The following is a 12,562-nucleotide window of genomic DNA, read 5'->3' on the forward strand; positions in this document are numbered from 1 at the left end:
TATCTCAGGCTCTGTCACAGCTAGAACTGTGATTCTACTGTCATATGAAAGATTGGAATCTCCCCTTTCATATGCCACCAGAACCGCGGTTCTAGGTCGTCCACAGCCCGAGATATGGCTGTTTGAATGGATCCCCCTTCCCTCTAGACTGTCTCCTAATGCTGTGAAACAGCATCCTGCTGATAGGACAGAGTCAGAGGCTGGGAGGAAGCCCCACCTCAGGAGAATCGCTGCTGTTACCTCCCAGTTGTCTTATAAATCCTCATTTACATATTTAGAAAAAAGCTCATAACTTTTGAAATAATAAACGTTTTGGGACACAATTTTCACTAGTATTATCAGTGTGACAGCGCCTATCAAATTAGCTAGGAGATAGGGAAGTACAAGTGACAGAGCCTCTTTAAATAGGACGAAATTGCAGTACCAGGATTATTATCTGTCTTACAAGCAGATACATTTAGAAAAATGCTAATTTTCTCTACAATTTTCTCTACGATTCGGATTGTATCGACCACATTTTACCACTTACATAAAGTACAATGTGTCACAAGAAAACAATCTCAGAATGCTTGGATAAATAAAAGAATTCCAAAGTTATTACCACATAAAGAGAAGACAATATGTCATTGCCATATTTATTCATTTTCCTATCATAGGGGGGCACACTAATCTGTATTAGAGTTGTTGAATGGTCTCAGTGGTGTCAGATTAATAGTGAATAACGAGCACAGGGATGTGGGGGCATAGCATAGTTACCAAAACAAAGACCACTCTCGGCATCGGACACGCCATACAGACCCATTCCACATATATGCCATTTACACAATGCACTCAGGCCACACATGCGCCGCGGCTAGGCCTGCTCCATGCAACTCACACAGCCGGGGTATCAGCAGGTCCTCGTTAGTATAGTGGAGAGTATCCCCGCCTGTCACGCGGGAGACCGGGGTTCGATTCCCCGACGGGGAGAATTGTCACTTTTAGACACATCAATAACCAGAATTATAAAACAAGACTCTTTCTTTTCACTTTGGGCGGTGTAATGTTTTCTGTATGACGCTGTCCAGTCAGCTTCTGCACCCTTCCCTGTTCAGCAACACAGTGTGATCTTATAGTATACAGCTTTCATTCCCAATTCTGTATTCAACTGGCTATATCTCAGGCTCTGTCACAGCTAGAACTGTGATTCTACTGTCATATGAAAGATTGGAATCTCCCCTTTCATATGCCACCAGAACCGCGGTTCTAGGTCGTCCACAGCCCGAGATATAGCTGTTTGAATGGATCCCCCTTCCCTCTAGACTGTCTCCTAATGCTGTGAAACAGCATCCTGCTGATAGGACAGAGTCAGAGGCTGGGAGGAAGCCCCACCTCAGGAGAATCGCTGCTGTTACCTCCCAGTTGTCTTATAAATCCTAATTTACATATTTAGAAAAAAGCTCATAACTTTTGAAATAATAAACGTTTTGGGACACAATTTTCACTAGTATTATCAGTGTGACAGCGCCTATCAAATTAGCTAGGAGATAGGGAAGTACAAGTGACAGAGCCTCTTTAAATAGGACGAAATTGCAGTACCAGGATTATTATCTGTCTTACAAGCAGATACATTTAGAAAAATGCTAATTTTCTCTACAATTTTCTCTACGATTCGGATTGTATCGACCACATTTTACCACTTACATAAAGTACAATGTGTCACAAGAAAACAATCTCAGAATGCTTGGATAAATAAAAGAATTCCAAAGTTATTACCACATAAAGAGAAGACAATATGTCATTGCCATATTTATTCATTTTCCTATCATAGGGGGGCACACTAATCTGTATTAGAGTTGTTGAATGGTCTCAGTGGTGTCAGATTAATAGTGAATAACGAGCACAGGGATGTGGGGGCATAGCATAGTTACCAAAACAAAGACCACTCTCGGCATCGGACACGCCATACAGACCCATTCCACATATATGCCATTTACACAATGCACTCAGGCCACACATGCGCCGCCGCTAGGCCTGCTCCATGCAACTCACACAGCCGGGGTATCAGCAGGTCCTCGTTAGTATAGTGGAGAGTATCCCCGCCTGTCACGCGGGAGACCGGGGTTCGATTCCCCGACGGGGAGAATTGTCACTTTTAGACACATCAATAACCAGAATTATAAAACAAGACTCTTTCTTTTCACTTTGGGCGGTGTAATGTTTTCTGTATGACGCTGTCCAGTCAGCTTCTGCACCCTTCCCTGTTCAGCAACACAGTGTGATCTTATAGTATACAGCTTTCATTCCCAATTCTGTATTCAACTGGCTATATCTCAGGCTCTGTCACAGCTAGAACTGTGATTCTACTGTCATATGAAAGATTGGAATCTCCCCTTTCATATGCCACCAGAACCGCGGTTCTAGGTCGTCCACAGCCCGAGATATGGCTGTTTGAATGGATCCCCCTTCCCTCTAGACTGTCTCCTAATGCTGTGAAACAGCATCCTGCTGATAGGACAGAGTCAGAGGCTGGGAGGAAGCCCCACCTCAGGAGAATCGCTGCTGTTACCTCCCAGTTGTCTTATAAATCCTAATTTACATATTTAGAAAAAAGCTCATAACTTTTGAAATAATAAACGTTTTGGGACACAATTTTCACTAGTATTATCAGTGTGACAGCGCCTATCAAATTAGCTAGGAGATAGGGAAGTACAAGTGACAGAGCCTCTTTAAATAGGACGAAATTGCAGTACCAGGATTATTATCTGTCTTACAAGCAGATACATTTAGAAAAATGCTAATTTTCTCTACAATTTTCTCTACGATTCGGATTGTATCGACCAAATTTTACCACTTACATAAAGTACAATGTGTCACAAGAAAACAATCTCAGAATGCTTGGATAAATAAAAGAATTCCAAAGTTATTACCACATAAAGATTAGACAATATGTCATTGCCATATTTATTCATTTTCCTATCATAGGGGGGCACACTAATCTGTATTAGAGTTGTTGAATGGTCTCAGTGGTGTCAGATTAATAGTGAATAACGAGCACAGGGATGTGGGGGCATAGCATAGTTACCAAAACAAAGACCACTCTCGGCATCGGACACGCCATACAGACCCATTCCACATATATGCCATTTACACAATGCACTCAGGCCACACATGCGCCGCCGCTAGGCCTGCTCCACGCAACTCACACAGCCGGGGTATCAGCAGGTCCTCGTTAGTATAGTGGAGAGTATCCCCGCCTGTCACGCGGGAGACCGGGGTTCGATTCCCCGACGGCGAGAATTGGCACTTTTAGACACATCAATAACCAGAATTATAAAACAAGACTCTTTCTTTTCACTTTGGGCGGTGTAATGTTTTCTGTATGACGCTGTCCAATCAGCTTCTGCACCCTTCCCTGTCCAGCAACACAGTGTGATCTTATAGTATACAGCTTTCATTCCCAATTCTGTATTCAACTGGCTATATCTCAGGCTTTGTCACAGCTAGAACTGTGATTCTACTGTCATATGAAAGATTGGAATCTCCCCTTTCATATGCCACCAGAACCGCAGTTCTAGGTCGTCCACAGCCCGATATATGGCTGTTTGAATGGATCCCCTTTCCCTCTAGACTGCCTCCTATTGCTATGAAACAGCATCCTGCTGATAGGACAGAGTCAGAGGCTGGGAGGAAGCCCCACCTCAGGAGAATCGCTGCTGTTACCTCCCAGTTGTCTTATAAATCCTAATTTACATATTTAGAAAAAAGCTCATAACTTTTGAAATAATAAACGTTTTGGGACACAATTTTCACTAGTATTATCAGTGTGACAGCGCCTATCAAATTAGCTAGGAGATAGGGAAGTACAAGTGACAGAGCCTCTTTAAATAGGACGAAATTGCAGTACCAGGATTATTATCTGTCTTACAAGCAGATACATTTAGAAAAATGCTAATTTTCTCTACAATTTTCTCTACGATTCGGATTGTATCGACCAAATTTTACCACTTACATAAAGTACAATGTGTCACAAGAAAACAATCTCAGAATGCTTGGATAAATAAAAGAATTCCAAAGTTATTACCACATAAAGAGAAGACAATATGTCATTGCCATATTTATTCATTTTCCTATCATAGGGGGGCACACTAATCTGTATTAGAGTTGTTGAATGGTCTCAGTGGTGTCAGATTAATAGTGAATAACGAGCACAGGGATGTGGGGGCATAGCATAGTTACCAAAACAAAGACCACTCTCGGCATCGGACACGCCATACAGACCCATTCCACATATATGCCATTTACACAATGCACTCAGGCCACACATGCGCCGCCGCTAGGCCTGCTCCACGCAACTCACACAGCCGGGGTATCAGCAGGTCCTCGTTAGTATAGTGGAGAGTATCCCCGCCTGTCACGCGGGAGACCGGGGTTCGATTCCCCGACGGGGAGAATTGTCACTTTTAGACACATCAATAACCAGAATTATAAAACAAGACTCTTTCTTTTCACTTTGGGCGGTGTAATGTTTTCTGTATGACGCTGTCCAATCAGCTTCTGCACCCTTCCCTGTCCAGCAACACAGTGTGATCTTATAGTATACAGCTTTCATTCCCAATTCTGTATTCAACTGGCTATATCTCAGGCTTTGTCACAGCTAGAACTGTGATTCTACTGTCATATGAAAGATTGGAATCTCCCCTTTCATATGCCACCAGAACCGCAGTTCTAGGTCGTCCACAGCCCGATATATGGCTGTTTGAATGGATCCCCCTTCCCTCTAGACTGTCTCCTAATGCTGTGAAACAGCATCCTGCTGATAGGACAGAGTCAGAGGCTGGGAGGAAGCCCCACCTCAGGAGAATCGCTGCTGTTACCTCCCAGTTGTCTTATAAATCCTAATTTACATATTTAGAAAAAAGCTCATAACTTTTGAAATAATAAACGTTTTGGGACACAATTTTCACTAGTATTATCAGTGTGACAGCGCCTATCAAATTAGCTAGGAGATAGGGAAGTACAAGTGACAGAGCCTCTTTAAATAGGACGAAATTGCAGTACCAGGATTATTATCTGTCTTACAAGCAGATACATTTAGAAAAATGCTAATTTTCTCTACAATTTTCTCTACGATTCGGATTGTATCGACCACATTTTACCACTTACATAAAGTACAATGTGTCACAAGAAAACAATCTCAGAATGCTTGGATAAATAAAAGAATTCCAAAGTTATTACCACATAAAGAGAAGACAATATGTCATTGCCATATTTATTCATTTTCCTATCATAGGGGGGCACACTAATCTGTATTAGAGTTGTTGAATGGTCTCAGTGGTGTCAGATTAATAGTGAATAACGAGCACAGGGATGTGGGGGCATAGCATAGTTACCAAAACAAAGACCACTCTCGGCATCGGACACGCCATACAGACCCATTCCACATATATGCCATTTACATAATGCACTCAGGCCACACATGCGCCGCCGCTAGGCCTGCTCCACGCAACTCACACAGCCGTCGTATCAGCAGGTCCCCGTTAGTATAGTGGAGAGTGTCCCCGCCTGTCACGCGGGAGACCGGGGTTCGATTCCCCGACGGGGAGAATTGTCACTTTTAGACACATCAATAACCAGAATTATAAAACAAGACTCTTTCTTTTCACTTTGGGCGGTGTAATGTTTTCTGTATGCCGCTGTCCAATCAGCTTCTGCACCCTTCCCTGTCCAGCAACACAGTGTGATCTTATAGTATACAGCTTTCATTCCCAATTCTGTATTCAACTGGCTATATCTCAGGCTCTATCACAGCTAGAACTGTGATTCTACTGTCATATGAAAGATTGGAATCTCCCCTTTCATATGCCACCAGAACCGCGGTTCTAGGTCGTCCACAGCCCGAGATATGGCTGTTTGAATGGATCCCCCTTCCCTCTAGACTGTCTCCTAATGCTGTGAAACAGCATCCTGCTGATAGGACAGAGTCAGAGGCTGGGAAGAAGCCCCACCTCAGGAGAATCGCTGCTGTTACCTCCCAGTTGTCTTATAAATCCTCATTTACATATTTAGAAAAAAGCTCATAACTTTTGAAATAATAAACGTTTTGGGACACAATTTTCACTAGTATTATCAGTGTGACAGCGCCTATCAAATTAGCTAGGAGATAGGGAAGTACAAGTGACAGAGCCTCTTTAAATAGGACGAAATTGCAGTACCAGGATTATTATCTGTCTTACAAGCAGATACATTTAGAAAAATGCTAATTTTCTCTACAATTTTCTCTACGATTCGGATTGTATCGACCACATTTTACCACTTACATAAAGTACAATGTGTCACAAGAAAACAATCTCAGAATGCTTGGATAAATAAAAGAATTCCAAAGTTATTACCACATAAAGAGAAGACAATATGTCATTGCCATATTTATTCATTTTCCTATCATAGGGGGGCACACTAATCTGTATTAGAGTTGTTGAATGGTCTCAGTGGTGTCAGATTAATAGTGAATAACGAGCACAGGGATGTGGGGGCATAGCATAGTTACCAAAACAAAGACCACTCTCGGCATCGGACACGCCATACAGACCCATTCCACATATATGCCATTTACACAATGCACTCAGGCCACACATGCGCCGCCGCTAGGCCTGCTCCACGCAACTCACACAGCCGGGGTATCAGCAGGTCCTCGTTAGTATAGTGGAGAGTATCCCCGCCTGTCACGCGGGAGACCGGGGTTCGATTCCCCGACGGGGAGAATTGTCACTTTTAGACACATCAATAACCAGAATTATAAAACAAGACTCTTTCTTTTCACTTTGGGCGGTGTAATGTTTTCTGTATGACGCTGTCCAATCAGCTTCTGCACCCTTCCCTGTCCAGCAACACAGTGTGATCTTATAGTATACAGCTTTCATTCCCAATTCTGTATTCAACTGGCTATATCTCAGGCTCTGTCACAGCTAGAACTGTGATTCTACTGTCATATGAAAGATTGGAATCTCCCCTTTCATATGCCACCAGAACCGCGGTTCTAGGTCGTCCACAGCCCGAGATATGGCTGTTTGAATGGATCCCCCTTCCCTCTAGACTGTCTCCTAATGCTGTGAAACAGCATCCTGCTGATAGGACAGAGTCAGAGGCTGGGAGGAAGCCCCACCTCAGGAGAATCGCTGCTGTTACCTCCCAGTTGTCTTATAAATCCTCATTTACATATTTAGAAAAAAGCTCATAACTTTTGAAATAATAAACGTTTTGGGACACAATTTTCACTAGTATTATCAGTGTGACAGCGCCTATCAAATTAGCTAGGAGATAGGGAAGTACAAGTGACAGAGCCTCTTTAAATAGGACGAAATTGCAGTACCAGGATTATTATCTGTCTTACAAGCAGATACATTTAGAAAAATGCTAATTTTCTCTACAATTTTCTCTACGATTCGGATTGTATCGACCACATTTTACCACTTACATAAAGTACAATGTGTCACAAGAAAACAATCTCAGAATGCTTGGATAAATAAAAGAATTCCAAAGTTATTACCACATAAAGAGAAGACAATATGTCATTGCCATATTTATTCATTTTCCTATCATAGGGGGGCACACTAATCTGTATTAGAGTTGTTGAATGGTCTCAGTGGTGTCAGATTAATAGTGAATAACGAGCACAGGGATGTGGGGGCATAGCATAGTTACCAAAACAAAGACCACTCTCGGCATCGGACACGCCATACAGACCCATTCCACATATATGCCATTTACACAATGCACTCAGGCCACACATGCGCCGCCGCTAGGCCTGCTCCACGCAACTCACACAGCCGGGGTATCAGCAGGTCCTCGTTAGTATAGTGGAGAGTATCCCCGCCTGTCACGCGGGAGACCGGGGTTCGATTCCCCGACGGGGAGAATTGTCACTTTTAGACACATCAATAACCAGAATTATAAAACAAGACTCTTTCTTTTCACTTTGGGCGGTGTAATGTTTTCTGTATGACGCTGTCCAATCAGCTTCTGCACCCTTCCCTGTCCAGCAACACAGTGTGATCTTATAGTATACAGCTTTCATTCCCAATTCTGTATTCAACTGGCTATATCTCAGGCTTTGTCACAGCTAGAACTGTGATTCTACTGTCATATGAAAGATTGGAATCTCCCCTTTCATATGCCACCAGAACCGCAGTTCTAGGTCGTCCACAGCCCGATATATGGCTGTTTGAATGGATCCCCCTTCCCTCTAGACTGTCTCCTAATGCTGTGAAACAGCATCCTGCTGATAGGACAGAGTCAGAGGCTGGGAGGAAGCCCCACCTCAGGAGAATCGCTGCTGTTACCTCCCAGTTGTCTTATAAATCCTAATTTACATATTTAGAAAAAAGCTCATAACTTTTGAAATAATAAACGTTTTGGGACACAATTTTCACTAGTATTATCAGTGTGACAGCGCCTATCAAATTAGCTAGGAGATAGGGAAGTACAAGTGACAGAGCCTCTTTAAATAGGACGAAATTGCAGTACCAGGATTATTATCTGTCTTACAAGCAGATACATTTAGAAAAATGCTAATTTTCTCTACAATTTTCTCTACGATTCGGATTGTATCGACCACATTTTACCACTTACATAAAGTACAATGTGTCACAAGAAAACAATCTCAGAATGCTTGGATAAATAAAAGAATTCCAAAGTTATTACCACATAAAGAGAAGACAATATGTCATTGCCATATTTATTCATTTTCCTATCATAGGGGGGCACACTAATCTGTATTAGAGTTGTTGAATGGTCTCAGTGGTGTCAGATTAATAGTGAATAACGAGCACAGGGATGTGGGGGCATAGCATAGTTACCAAAACAAAGACCACTCTCGGCATCGGACACGCCATACCAACCCATTCCACATATATGCCATTTACATAATGCACTCAGGCCACACATGCGCCGCCGCTAGGCCTGCTCCACGCAACTCACACAGCCGTGGTATCAGCAGGTCCCCGTTAGTATAGTGGAGAGTGTCCCCGCCTGTCACGCGGGAGACCGGGGTTCGATTCCCCGACGGGGAGAATTGTCACTTTTAGACACATCAATAACCAGAATTATAAAACAAGACTCTTTTCACTTTGGGCGGTGTAATGTTTTCTGTATGCCGCTGTCCAATCAGCTTCTGCACCCTTCCCTGTCCAGCAACACAGTGTGATCTTATAGTATACAGCTTTCATTCCCAATTCTGTATTCAACTGGCTATATCTCAGGCTCTATCACAGCTAGAACTGTGATTCTACTGTCATATGAAAGATTGGAATCTCCCCTTTCATATGCCACCAGAACCGCGGTTCTAGGTCGTCCACAGCCCGAGATATGGCTGTTTGAATGGATCCCCCTTCCCTCTAGACTGTCTCCTAATGCTGTGAAACAGCATCCTGCTGATAGGACAGAGTCAGAGGCTGGGAAGAAGCCCCACCTCAGGAGAATCGCTGCTGTTACCTCCCAGTTGTCTTATAAATCCTCATTTACATATTTAGAAAAAAGCTCATAACTTTTGAAATAATAAACGTTTTGGGACACAATTTTCACTAGTATTATCAGTGTGACAGCGCCTATCAAATTAGCTAGGAGATAGGGAAGTACAAGTGACAGAGCCTCTTTAAATAGGACGAAATTGCAGTACCAGGATTATTATCTGTCTTACAAGCAGATACATTTAGAAAAATGCTAATTTTCTCTACAATTTTCTCTACGATTCGGATTGTATCGACCACATTTTACCACTTACATAAAGTACAATGTGTCACAAGAAAACAATCTCAGAATGCTTGGATAAATAAAAGAATTCCAAAGTTATTACCACATAAAGAGAAGACAATATGTCATTGCCATATTTATTCATTTTCCTATCATAGGGGGGCACACTAATCTGTATTAGAGTTGTTGAATGGTCTCAGTGGTGTCAGATTAATAGTGAATAACGAGCACAGGGATGTGGGGGCATAGCATAGTTACCAAAACAAAGACCACTCTCGGCATCGGACACGCCATACAGACCCATTCCACATATATGCCATTTACACAATGCACTCAGGCCACACATGCGCCGCCGCTAGGCCTGCTCCACGCAACTCACACAGCCGGGGTATCAGCAGGTCCTCGTTAGTATAGTGGAGAGTATCCCCGCCTGTCACGCGGGAGACCGGGGTTCGATTCCCCGACGGGGAGAATTGTCACTTTTAGACACATCAATAACCAGAATTATAAAACAAGACTCTTTCTTTTCACTTTGGGCGGTGTAATGTTTTCTGTATGACGCTGTCCAATCAGCTTCTGCACCCTTCCCTGTCCAGCAACACAGTGTGATCTTATAGTATACAGCTTTCATTCCCAATTCTGTATTCAACTGGCTATATCTCAGGCTCTGTCACAGCTAGAACTGTGATTCTACTGTCATATGAAAGATTGGAATCTCCCCTTTCATATGCCACCAGAACCGCGGTTCTAGGTCGTCCACAGCCCGAGATATGGCTGTTTGAATGGATCCCCCTTCCCTCTAGACTGTCTCCTAATGCTGTGAAACAGCATCCTGCTGATAGGACAGAGTCAGAGGCTGGGAGGAAGCCCCACCTCAGGAGAATCGCTGCTGTTACCTCCCAGTTGTCTTATAAATCCTCATTTACATATTTAGAAAAAAGCTCATAACTTTTGAAATAATAAACGTTTTGGGACACAATTTTCACTAGTATTATCAGTGTGACAGCGCCTATCAAATTAGCTAGGAGATAGGGAAGTACAAGTGACAGAGCCTCTTTAAATAGGACGAAATTGCAGTACCAGGATTATTATCTGTCTTACAAGCAGATACATTTAGAAAAATGCTAATTTTCTCTACAATTTTCTCTACGATTCGGATTGTATCGACCACATTTTACCACTTACATAAAGTACAATGTGTCACAAGAAAACAATCTCAGAATGCTTGGATAAATAAAAGAATTCCAAAGTTATTACCACATAAAGAGAAGACAATATGTCATTGCCATATTTATTCATTTTCCTATCATAGGGGGGCACACTAATCTGTATTAGAGTTGTTGAATGGTCTCAGTGGTGTCAGATTAATAGTGAATAACGAGCACAGGGATGTGGGGGCATAGCATAGTTACCAAAACAAAGACCACTCTCGGCATCGGACACGCCATACAGACCCATTCCACATATATGCCATTTACACAATGCACTCAGGCCACACATGCGCCGCCGCTAGGCCTGCTCCACGCAACTCACACAGCCGGGGTATCAGCAGGTCCTCGTTAGTATAGTGGAGAGTATCCCCGCCTGTCACGCGGGAGACCGGGGTTCGATTCCCCGACGGGGAGAATTGTCACTTTTAGACACATCAATAACCAGAATTATAAAACAAGACTCTTTCTTTTCACTTTGGGCGGTGTAATGTTTTCTGTATGACGCTGTCCAATCAGCTTCTGCACCCTTCCCTGTCCAGCAACACAGTGTGATCTTATAGTATACAGCTTTCATTCCCAATTCTGTATTCAACTGGCTATATCTCAGGCTTTGTCACAGCTAGAACTGTGATTCTACTGTCATATGAAAGATTGGAATCTCCCCTTTCATATGCCACCAGAACCGCAGTTCTAGGTCGTCCACAGCCCGATATATGGCTGTTTGAATGGATCCCCCTTCCCTCTAGACTGTCTCCTAATGCTGTGAAACAGCATCCTGCTGATAGGACAGAGTCAGAGGCTGGGAGGAAGCCCCACCTCAGGAGAATCGCTGCTGTTACCTCCCAGTTGTCTTATAAATCCTAATTTACATATTTAGAAAAAAGCTCATAACTTTTGAAATAATAAACGTTTTGGGACACAATTTTCACTAGTATTATCAGTGTGACAGCGCCTATCAAATTAGCTAGGAGATAGGGAAGTACAAGTGACAGAGCCTCTTTAAATAGGACGAAATTGCAGTACCAGGATTATTATCTGTCTTACAAGCAGATACATTTAGAAAAATGCTAATTTTCTCTACAATTTTCTCTACGATTCGGATTGTATCGACCACATTTTACCACTTACATAAAGTACAATGTGTCACAAGAAAACAATCTCAGAATGCTTGGATAAATAAAAGAATTCCAAAGTTATTACCACATAAAGAGAAGACAATATGTCATTGCCATATTTATTCATTTTCCTATCATAGGGGGGCACACTAATCTGTATTAGAGTTGTTGAATGGTCTCAGTGGTGTCAGATTAATAGTGAATAACGAGCACAGGGATGTGGGGGCATAGCATAGTTACCAAAACAAAGACCACTCTCGGCATCGGACACGCCATACAGACCCATTCCACATATATGCCATTTACATAATGCACTCAGGCCACACATGCGCCGCCGCTAGGCCTGCTCCACGCAACTCACACAGCCGTGGTATCAGCAGGTCCCCGTTAGTATAGTGGAGAGTGTCCCCGCCTGTCACGCGGGAGACCGGGGTTCGATTCCCCGACGGGGAGAATTGTCACTTTTAGACACATCAATAACCAGAATTATAAAACAAGACTCTTTCTTTT

General features: G+C 42.9%; 10 non-coding genes across 10 annotated transcripts; all 10 read left to right on the plus strand.

Annotated features, from left to right (window-relative positions):
* The first annotated feature begins 897 nt into the window (after positions 1–897).
* TRNAD-GUC (transfer RNA aspartic acid (anticodon GUC)) lies at positions 898–969 on the plus strand. The gene has a single exon. It is a non-coding gene; the product is annotated as a tRNA-Asp (tRNA).
* Positions 970–2,051: 1,082 nt separating this feature from the next.
* On the plus strand, positions 2,052–2,123 carry TRNAD-GUC (transfer RNA aspartic acid (anticodon GUC)). Its single transcript has one exon. It is a non-coding gene; the product is annotated as a tRNA-Asp (tRNA).
* Positions 2,124–4,359: 2,236 nt separating this feature from the next.
* TRNAD-GUC (transfer RNA aspartic acid (anticodon GUC)) lies at positions 4,360–4,431 on the plus strand. The gene has a single exon. It is a non-coding gene; the product is annotated as a tRNA-Asp (tRNA).
* A 1,082-nt stretch (positions 4,432–5,513) lies between these two features.
* On the plus strand, positions 5,514–5,585 carry TRNAD-GUC (transfer RNA aspartic acid (anticodon GUC)). The gene has a single exon. It is a non-coding gene; the product is annotated as a tRNA-Asp (tRNA).
* A 1,082-nt stretch (positions 5,586–6,667) lies between these two features.
* On the plus strand, positions 6,668–6,739 carry TRNAD-GUC (transfer RNA aspartic acid (anticodon GUC)). Its single transcript has one exon. It is a non-coding gene; the product is annotated as a tRNA-Asp (tRNA).
* Positions 6,740–7,821: 1,082 nt separating this feature from the next.
* TRNAD-GUC (transfer RNA aspartic acid (anticodon GUC)) lies at positions 7,822–7,893 on the plus strand. The gene has a single exon. It is a non-coding gene; the product is annotated as a tRNA-Asp (tRNA).
* A 1,082-nt stretch (positions 7,894–8,975) lies between these two features.
* TRNAD-GUC (transfer RNA aspartic acid (anticodon GUC)) lies at positions 8,976–9,047 on the plus strand. The gene has a single exon. It is a non-coding gene; the product is annotated as a tRNA-Asp (tRNA).
* A 1,078-nt stretch (positions 9,048–10,125) lies between these two features.
* On the plus strand, positions 10,126–10,197 carry TRNAD-GUC (transfer RNA aspartic acid (anticodon GUC)). The gene has a single exon. It is a non-coding gene; the product is annotated as a tRNA-Asp (tRNA).
* A 1,082-nt stretch (positions 10,198–11,279) lies between these two features.
* On the plus strand, positions 11,280–11,351 carry TRNAD-GUC (transfer RNA aspartic acid (anticodon GUC)). The gene has a single exon. It is a non-coding gene; the product is annotated as a tRNA-Asp (tRNA).
* A 1,082-nt stretch (positions 11,352–12,433) lies between these two features.
* TRNAD-GUC (transfer RNA aspartic acid (anticodon GUC)) lies at positions 12,434–12,505 on the plus strand. Its single transcript has one exon. It is a non-coding gene; the product is annotated as a tRNA-Asp (tRNA).
* The last annotated feature ends 57 nt before the right edge of the window (positions 12,506–12,562 follow it).

This window comes from Rhinoderma darwinii, chromosome 3, assembly GCF_050947455.1.
Source record: "Rhinoderma darwinii isolate aRhiDar2 chromosome 3, aRhiDar2.hap1, whole genome shotgun sequence".
Lineage (NCBI taxonomy): Eukaryota > Metazoa > Chordata > Amphibia > Anura > Rhinodermatidae > Rhinoderma > Rhinoderma darwinii.